This window comes from Macrobrachium nipponense, chromosome 7, assembly GCF_015104395.2.
Source record: "Macrobrachium nipponense isolate FS-2020 chromosome 7, ASM1510439v2, whole genome shotgun sequence".
Classification (NCBI taxonomy): Eukaryota; Metazoa; Arthropoda; class Malacostraca; order Decapoda; family Palaemonidae; genus Macrobrachium; species Macrobrachium nipponense.
Window position 1 is genome coordinate 40,149,183 of NC_061109.1, and position 10,818 is coordinate 40,160,000.

A 10,818-nucleotide genomic window follows, 5' to 3' on the forward strand; every position below is an offset into this window, starting at 1 on the left:
ATGACGTTGGTGTCATACTGCAAGGACACTTCAAGAACGAAAAAGAAGTTGGTGTATCTATTATCATCAATGCACACACAGCCAACCATAATGCCAAACGGCAAGCCTGAGATCATTTGTTTTTATAATGAGACGAAAGGTGGAGTAGATGCATTCGATCAAATGTGTGCAATATACTCAGTTTCACGCAAGACAAGCAGGTGGCCCATGAGTATTTTCTATGGGATTAGGATAAATTCCTGTGTAATCAACCTCGTGGATAATCTATAAGGAAAATGCAGCAGCAATAGGTTTTTCTAGTTTCTAAACCAATTGAGAGACGCTTCTATATGCAACATTTGGCAGAGGCCCTTATCAAAGCATGGGCAGGAAAGAGGATGCTCAACCCAAGGATTCCCAGAACCATCAAAACTGTGATCAACACAGTCTGTAACATTCCTATACCTGTCAGGGATGATCAAGCAGGTCTCACAGTGATGGCAGACAGCAGGGCTCCCATGGTGCGGTGCTCACTGTGTGACAGGGCCAGCGCAGGAAGACCACACCCGGTGTCAAGGCTTAAACGCCCTGTGTGTCCTCGCCACATCTACACTTGGTGCGTGGACTGCCCAACACTAATAATGCAGGTAAGAACTTTAGTTACTACTACTACTACTACTACTACTACTACTACTACTACTACTACTACTACATACTGGTAAGCGTAGGGCATGCATAGTCCATCACCGAGAATATGAATTGTTTGTACTGTACACTGAAACTGCCAGTATTGGTCATTACCATTTTCAATGGTAAATAATTGTAAAACAAGATTTTTTTTTTGCTCAAATATGGTCTTTTGACTGTCAAAACATAAACATAACATTTCTTGATCATTTAGTGTTCACAGACAGGAATACCTCTACGAATTTTTTTTTTTTTGCAGAAACTTCATTTATTTTCACCAAAGAATTTATAGTTATTCTTTTATGGTCTCCCATACAGTGTGTGTGGCTGCCAGGAGGCTGATACCCATAGCTGAGATACCCCGATACCCTGAGAGTGTGTGGGTCAAGGATCAAGTCATTTACAAGAATATTAGATTGTACACACGCTATTTTAGCAACACAAGTACAAATTTCAGTATTTTTTTATACTTTTTATAAGTTGTCCTTGAAATATGTAGTTTCAGTGCTAGTCATTAAAATGGTTAAGTAAACAACACTAGAGGATATGTATTTTCTGTTTATCTTTTCAGAATAAATAAATTTTGTTTAATAACTATTTTTTTTTATTTTATTTTTACCAGCAGGTAAAACATACCCCACCTCCGTGTTAATAATAGTAAACCCACGTCCGTGAACAAGAGTTAAAAGGATATAGATTCCATATATAAATAAGCTAATGACCTAAGGGGTCACTGTTGAGATAGCAAGGAGTGTGATAAAGGTTGATAAACAGGATGCAAGTTAGGTTTTGGCGTATTGAATCAGCGACGTCCTGATTTGCATTTGCCTGTGATAATCAAATCCATTGTTGTGTCAAACAGGTCACAGTGCTTTCGCCTGAGAACCTATTGACCTATAACCCACAGATGTCTACATGACTTCTTCTCACATGTTCGTCTGTCTGTATGTCAGTATGCTGAGCTAAGCTTTGCTCTCCTATAATTTGTAAATGCATCGTAACTCAGAACTCTACTTCCCCTCTTAGAATCAGGTTCTCTTACTCAAGAGATGTAGTTTTGCAAATATACTGTTACTGTTGTCATCATGAGTTTGAAACATCTCCGCCTTCATACCCAAAGAAGATACTGACTTATTAAATTAATCGTCGCAATCTCCGACGAGGATGGGGAAGTATAACAACATGATACTTGCGTATAACATCGCAGGTCTAAATAACCTCACAGTGCGCCTCATTATACAAGGCCTAGCACAAAATTGGTGGCAGCCCAGACTCGGACTATTCCACATCATCCGAAGACTAACAAAATGTAACATATCAGAAGTCAACGAAGGTGAGAGAATCTTCAAGCAACTTTGAATCTCTTATGGCAATGTAAGAAACGTCTCATTAATAATCATTCGAGAGGGTGTATCATCGTTTACTGAGTGTCTCCAGCACTTCAAGAAACAAACCGGATCACCATGGATAAAGCAACGGGAAACGAATCATTCAACAAACAAACACCGCACGAGCAGAACGCAAACTTAGAATTTGGGTCACCGCGGAACAGCGACATCGGAGCCAAGGCCGTGACGTCACCTAAACAGCACGATCTTCCTCTTATATACCGAAGGTAAGTACAATTCTTTATTCATTCTGGTGTGTGACTTTGAGTGTTCTCCATACACAAGATTGATCGTCCATTATTCCTGGGGGTGAGTTATACGTTATCCTTAATCTTCCGTTCTGGATTCTCGCCCAGCAGGCCTTTTTATCTTTGTTGCTAATTTTTTTTTCTTCCAGAAGTTCTCCGGAAATATCCTCATCATATTATCTGTTTTTAATCTTATCATTTTGGGGGACTCTGTTATTATCTGTAACACATTTTTTCGTATCTTATATTGCATATGCGTTTACGTGGTGGAGTGTATTCATATAGATATTTCGATAGGATCACTAGGAATTGTAGTGATAAGAAAAAAAACAAAAGTCACGATGGCCAACTCTGCACCCAGTAACCCCGTACCCAGTAACCCAGTAGTAACCTTGGTCAGTGCTAGATCTGCAATTGCTCCCTTTCAAGGCCGGGTCAACGGGTTCTTGCCTCAAAGCGTCAAATCTTGGATCTCGTCAGTGGATGCTCATTTAAAAGTAAAATGCATCACTGACCCATCCGTACAATTACAGAAAGCTAAAAGTTTCATTGACTTTTGCTAAAGGAGATGCAGGTTCGTACCTGAGAGGAGTCTCTTTCCAAGAGGTGGATACATGGGATGAATTTAAAATAAGATTACGGGCCATATATGGCGGTGAAGAAGCCTTGGATGTAGTTTTAGCTTTGAGGAACATCCTTAATCTGGCCTCTATGACTCAACTTAACGTTGTAGAGAGGGTGGCACTAATTGCTGACCAGCTGAATGAATATCAGGATAGTTTGCTTACTTCCACTTGGGTTACGGGAAGGAACATGGCGGTGAAAGATTTTATCAGGCTCACATATTTAACCTGCTTGATAGTAATGTTGCCTTGGTATGCTGTTTTGACAAGAAGCTATCGCCCGACAGTACGGAGCTAGACATATATAAACAAATTAAGAAACATATGTCTAAGGTGCACAGATCTGGACCCCTTGCTTACTCAAGTTTTTACAAAGAATGGAAGTAAACCACAGCAAGTAAATATAGTCAATAATAACGCAGCAGGGGTAACTTGTTTTAATTGTAAGCGTGCAGGGCATATGATTGGAGACTGCCGAATGCGTTATTGTTCAATTCATAACAGCTCCAGTCATTCTTACAATCGTTGCTTCTCACGTAACCAACAGCAACATAATCCTAAAAACACACAAAATGTGGCCAATGATAATAATAAGAAGAATCCTCATTACTATAAAAAGAAACAGGTAAACAGTAACTCTGTTCAAAATCAGAAACAAACAAATCGTGCTTCAGGAAATTCTGTTTCCGGGCTGTCGAACCAAAACTCACAGAGTCAGTCAAATTTTTTGAGTGTGCAGGGGGAGAGAGTGATGTTGGGTCATTCGTATCAACATCTTTTGAATCAAATAACAAATTTAATCACCTACAAGATCTATGCGAGACCCAGAATTTTCCTATGAACCACACAACCGAATCCAAAAAACCAGTGCAGGTTCCCGTAGACTTTCACCGTATACATGCTATTATCAGTAAAGATGAATTACGTCCTACATTGCATGCCGTAAATTTAGAGCACCGACCCTTGACACTGTTTTCTGATTCCGGTAGTCCACATAATATCATGGATTTGCGGACTCATCACATGTTGTTTTCGAACTTCCCTATTGAGAAGTCCGGAGTACGACTTTTGGGTATTGGTAATAATGAATTAAGTGTAGTAGGCTTAACTCAAATTCAGTACAAGGTGGGTAAGCGCACGCTTACCGATACCTTTATAGTTGTACAAAACATTAATATGTATCCAGCTGTAATTATAGGATACCCGTCTATGGGCATTCAAAACATTACCTTAGCCCCTGCCAAACACGGCGTGTATATCAAAGGAAAATTCTATAAATCTTCTAACACCTTAAAATCAGTTTTGGACAAAAAAGAGACAAACAATCAAACAGTAACGTACATTGAGGAACCAATCACTTGTCTCATGAATCATGACATTGTTCAAGCGACCCAACAGAATTCTTGCACACCCGTAATAGCAGATTGCACGCAAACTCTCGAGCCGAACGTACCTTCGAATATATTAGTGCGTGTAAAGAAGACTTTGCCAGGATCTGAAATGTTAATCCTTTCCGACACTCTGAAAATTAACAGACTGTCCGTAACACAAGCACTATACACTGTTGATTCACAGCAACAAGTTAACATTGAAGTCTGTAACCATTTGAATACCAATCTAGTGATGCACAAAAATCAACACATCGTGGATGTGGAAGTTTATAAGTATCACATTCTTAGTGTTGCTGAAATTAATCATGCTCAATCAGTTGTGGATGAATCCCTCTTACAATCTATCAAAAGTAAAATCAATAAAGACATTCAAGAAGAGGAGATTCAACAGAAATTTTTTTATCTTTTAACTAAAGATAAAAAAATGACTCCTTATGAAATTCCAGAATGAGATCAATGATGAAGTAGGTAAAATGTTAGAAGAAGGAGTCATTAGGAAATTGAACAGCCCTTATAATTTCCCCTTAATCGTCGTACTGAAAAAAGATCGAACTTGGCGTATTTGTGTAGATTTCCGTCTCTTAAATGAGGAAACGATTCCCGATCAATTCCCAGTGCCATGTACTGATGATATTTTATCCTTGTTTGGACAGAACAAATATTTCACCAGTTTGGACTTACTTAAAGGCTTTCACCAGATACCTTTAGAAAAAGAGAGTATCCCATATACCGCCTTCAGCACACCCAGGGGACATTATGAATTTTTACATATGCCTTTTGGGTTACGTTGCGCCCCAATTACATTCACCAGAATGATTAATATAGTGTTCAGAGACTTGTTAGGGGATACCCTACATGCCTATATGGACGACCTTGTAATCTTTTCTAATACCTTAGAAGAACATTTACGTAAACTAGGGCTAGTGCTACAGAGACTAAGGCAACATAATTTAAGAGTAAAGATAACTAAGTGTGATTTTTTCAAAACAGAACTAGTCTATTTAGGTTTTACTGTGTCTAGTCAAGGTCTTAAGGTAGTCCATGATAAGGTGTCGGCTATCCGTAACTTTCCGATACCTACTAACGTCAAGAGGATACAGCAATTTTTAGGCTGTAGTGAGTATTACCGGCTTTTTATACGCAATTACTCAATTATAGCCACTCCTCTAACCGATCTTACGATGAAGGGCCTAGATTTTATATGGTCTGAAAAGCATCAACAGGCGTTCGATACCTTGAAAGAGGAATTATGCAGTTCACCTATCTTAAAATTCCCTGACTTCAGTAAGGAATTCTTTATCGCAACTGACGCCTCAGACCAAGGGGTAGGAAGGGTACTACTTTAGCAATATGACAAACAGTTCTTCCCTATAGCCTTTTATTCACATAAACTGAGACCTTCTGAAAGTAAATATGCAGTAATAGACAAGGAAGGGCTAGCTATTGTTAACTCACTAGTACATTTTAAGTTCATAATATATGGCTATCCTGTCAAGGTTCTTACTGACCATAAGCCCCTCACCGACTTCTTCAAAGGCTTTAGTCACAGTCCCAAAAAAACTCAGTGGCATATGATCATTCAAGACTGGCGCAAGGATAGGATATCTACCTGGGAAAGCAAATATCATTGCTGACGCATTATTACGCAACCCCGCACCATCTTGTATGGAACCATTAGCTGAACTAGTAGATATCAACATCCGTGCCTATTGTTAAAACTGTATCTGAACAGGAAGACCCTGGTTGGAGTGCTGAACTAGTACAGACTGAACAAAGAAAAGATCAGCAGTTAAAGAAAATAATAGATGCTTTGAACAACAATCCTAAAGAAAAGGAATATGTGAAGTATATGCAGCAGAATTATATAATTAAGGATAATATTCTGTGTACGTCCATGACGAGGAAAACCCGCAGGACCCCGCAGGTGACTAACGACCAGGTAATGGTTCCAATCTCACTTATACCAATCGTCTTAAACTGGTTGCATTCCAATCCATTACATGGTCATCCAGGGTTCTCTGTTATGTCACAGAAAGCCAAATCACTATTTTATTGGCCTACGATGCTTATGGATATAAAAAAAACACATAGCTAATTGTAACACTTGTCATGAAAACAAAGGGCACACTAAGACACCTGTCAGCTTGGGGGCCTATCCCGTTCCCAACCAACCCTTTGAAAGAGTACACTTAGATTTATTAACAGGGTTTTACGAGTCTGACCGAGGAAATAAGCACCTCTTAGTGTTAATAGATGCCTTAATAGATGCCTTGACTCGATATACAGAATTGATAGCACTAAAAACTAAAACCGCAATTGAATGCGCTAGGAAATATTACGAGTGCTACATTTGTAAACATGGAATTCCACACATGATAATCTCTGACTTAGGTGGAGAATTCAATAATCATTTCCTTAACTCGTTGTGTGAATTCCTTTCCTTTGCATTAAGAAAATCAATACCATGATTTATCACCCAGAGTCTAATGGATTAGTTGAGAGGGTAAATAGGAAGGTGTTAAATGTCCTACGAGTTACACTTGGGGGAATTGATCCCAACTGGGATATTGCCATACCAGCGGTTTTAAGTACTCTTAACCATTCATATCATGTATTTATCAAAATGTCGCCGCACGAGGCATTGTACGGTACCCCAGCTAGGACACCTTTCCATGTATTTACGCCTACAACCCATTTATCAAATCCCCTACGGGATGTTATGGAAGCAAGAAATCATATGCAGTAGGCGATCAAATATATATACAAGTATATGTTCGCAAGGGTTTGAACTACAAGCTAACACGTAAATTTGAAGGCCCGTTTAGCATTTTAGAAATATTAACGGCCAACAGACTAAAAGTTCAAAACATATCCCAACCTACTGACGTGAGAACAATACCGTTGGCTCATGTTCACAGTTAAGGGAAAGAGGGTAAAAGGAAGGAAAAAAAAATTTATATATGGTTATATATATGAAACATACCTAATAAAAAGTATATATGAAACTTGCATGATAAAAGTATGTATATATGTATAACATTTGTATGAAAATATTTTATCTGTTTTGTATAGAAGTAGTTAATTCAAACACGAGTAATTGCATATATCTCACTAATTGCAGGTTTCCAACATGAAGCTTATATTGTTTGGATTGGTACTGTTTGTTCAGACATTCTTGTTTTGTGGGAAGAGTGCTAAAATAAAAAATATACATTTTACACATGGCTCTATCATCGAAAGAACAGAGGACATTTTCATTACAGCAAGCAATATAGCTCTAGAAGTTGATTTGCGAGCAATTTTCCTGCCAGAAGATGATGTCATTAATCTAAAAAGCAACTTATCGCGGTTTGCCAAATCATTGAATCAATTACACCATCGTCATTTTCCTTTTAATCTAGAGATTTCGCTAGCACAAACTTAAAGTGTCGCAGAGATGTTGTCATTCGACTTGCAAAACAAAAGTGCTGAAGCGGAATGTTTGGCTCGTGATCTGCTTATGTGGACCGTGAGATACAGTAGCCTAGAAAGACGTAACCCGTTTAAATTTGCGGCGCTCAACGTCTTCGGGTCTTTTGCAAGTTTAGGTTTGGGAATTTCAAATAGTCTTAAGATTAATGATCAGAATAAGAGAATTGAATTTTTGCAACATGAAAATGAATTAGTTTTCTCCGAACTTCATAAACAATTATCATCAATCAATCAACTTATGACATTGGTACGAACATTCCAGTAATTTCAATCAGATGATGTATTTGCAACACCTGCTGGCAACATTAGCATATTACAGTTCTAAGGTAGACCATATTTGTACAAAAATTTCACATTTTTAATTGAAAATCAAGACTATGTGGAAGCTATCACTCTAGCTACAAAATGGTGTTCTGTCGCCACATCTTTTGCCTATCAAAGATTTAACATTAACTTTAGAGAACAGACGAGAGAAACTTGGTCATATTCCTTTGTTAGATGCACATAAGATAGAATTTTATTATAGCTTAATATCAGTAAGTGTTGAGAATTACAGGATCATGATTAACATTACTTTTAATTCTTCTGATGCCTGGCAATCTTACAAAATTGCACCGTTTCCTACTTTCATGACGATAGCTCATTACCAGTATATTCTAATCTGACGGATACGTATTGATTTCCCCTAGTAAGGAAACATTTATGGTTATCAGAGACCTGGATAGGTTCACTCACTGTTCAGATGCCATGGGTAATAAGTTTGTACAGCTGACTCTTTGAATTCCACAATATATCAGGGGATTCATGCGAGTTAGGTCTAGTGCTAAACGGCTCTCTCTCTCACACACGTGAACGATGTCTGAAACAACTTTACCCTTTTGACGAGTATAGTTGCTTACAGGCTGAATAAGGATCATGGATACGATACGACAGAGCAGGGTTTCACGTAGCTTGCCCGGACGGATCAACGGCCTCTTCACGGATGTTCATCACTGCGGATGGCTGCAGTGGAGTCACACCCAATACACGGTCCGTGGAGTAAGCACCATCATAAGGGAACGAGTTTACTTCGCGAATTTTTCTTGGTCGAGTACCTCATCCCAGTCCCATTTTTACCCCTTCCATCAACTATCAAAACTGTCTGGTAATGGACCGGCACTTCAAGGGCTTACCATGTCAACGAGGATCTACAGTTCTACACAAACTGCTGGCTGTGACAATGCATGTTGGTGGTGTTTTCTGGTCACCGCTAACGTATTTGTTCTTGGCGTAGGTTGAGGCAAACAAGAATGAATCATCAACAGAACGTCGTACCCCATCCTGACACTTATCCATTAGCCCTTAAGGCATTTGTCTTTAGAGCCACTTGAAACTGGCCATTTCATTTGACTCGGGAGGATGTTGTTTGGAATTGTGTTTTGTGTGAAAAGTGGTTTGAACGCTGGCTAAATGTGTAACAGGAACCTCCATGACATTGCATTCCATATGTAAAGTATGAGAAGCTTAATTATCATTCAATATATTTGGTAGCACACCTAATATAATCAATTGAAGTTCTACAATGAAATCAATATGTCTGTGCGTGCACACCAGGAATCTATATGATGTGCACACTTATCTGAATCTATTTATTATCAGGTATCAACTATTCTTAATCAGTTACCTTTTATCTTATCACATTTTTGGTACCATTTACGTATTAACCATATATGATTTTTAGAATGTAATTCTTGTCATGCAATCATCAGACGTATGGCAGTACTTTCTGTTGAATATATATTCTCATGACTAACAGTATATAACTATCATTATGTATGACATGTTATCTTTAATATTAGTATGATATCATATGCATTTATCTTGTACATGGATCTGTATCTTTCATTCATTACTTATGAGTATTTCTATATATCTGATTTTTTTTTATATAATCAGTTGCATATCATTCCTTAACCACTTGCTGGTAACTATGGGTTAACTATATATTCACATTAATTTCTCTATCACACTCCTTTGAGTCATATGCAAGTCAAACTTTAATGTTCAGTGTTTGGTTTTGTAGCCGACCGAGCAATTAATGTAAGGGTTACATTTAAAAGGATATATATTCCATATATAAATAGGCTAATGACCTAAGGGGTCACTGTTGAGATAGCAAGGAGTGTGATAAAGGTTGATAAACAGGATGCAAGCTAGGTTTTGGCGTATTGAATCAGCGACGTCCTGGTTTGCATTTGCCTGTGATAATCAAATCCATTGTTGTGTCAAACAGGTCACAGTGCTTTCGCCAGAGAACCTATTGACCTATAACCCACAGACGTCTACATGACTTCCTCTCACATGTTTGTCTGTCTGTATGTTAGTATGCTGAGCTAAGCTTTGCTCTCCTATAATTTGTAAATGCATTGTAACTCAGAACTCTACTTCCCCTCCTAGAATCAGGTTCTCTTAACCACCTACTTGTTTCTTACTCAAGAGATGTAGTTTCGCAAATATACTGTTACTGTTGTCATCATGAGTTTGAAACATCTCTGCCTTCATACCCAAAGAAGATACTGACTTAGAAATTATTCTTCTCGCAATCTCTGACGAGGATCGGGAAGTATACAACACGATACTTGCGTATAACATCGCAGGTCTAAATAACCTCACGTGCGCCTCGTTATACAAGGCATAGCACAACATATGTATATATATATATATATATATATATATATATATACACATTAAGCTACAGATGTCCTTTAATGCCTAATTCGCTCTACCTCGGAATTAATATTATTTTATATATTAACCGAAAAGGAATATTTTAGTTGTAAGAAATTCGTCGGCTCATGGGCTCGAACCACAGAACCAAGAATCCAGGACGTACAGTGACACGCTTTACCATGAGACCAATCCTAGGTAGAGTTGATAGGTATTAAAAGGACATTGTATGTATGTGTGTATATATATATATATATATATATGAATAAATACATTAAAATACGCAGATAAATTACATATCTGTAAATAGAACCACGACCTAAGG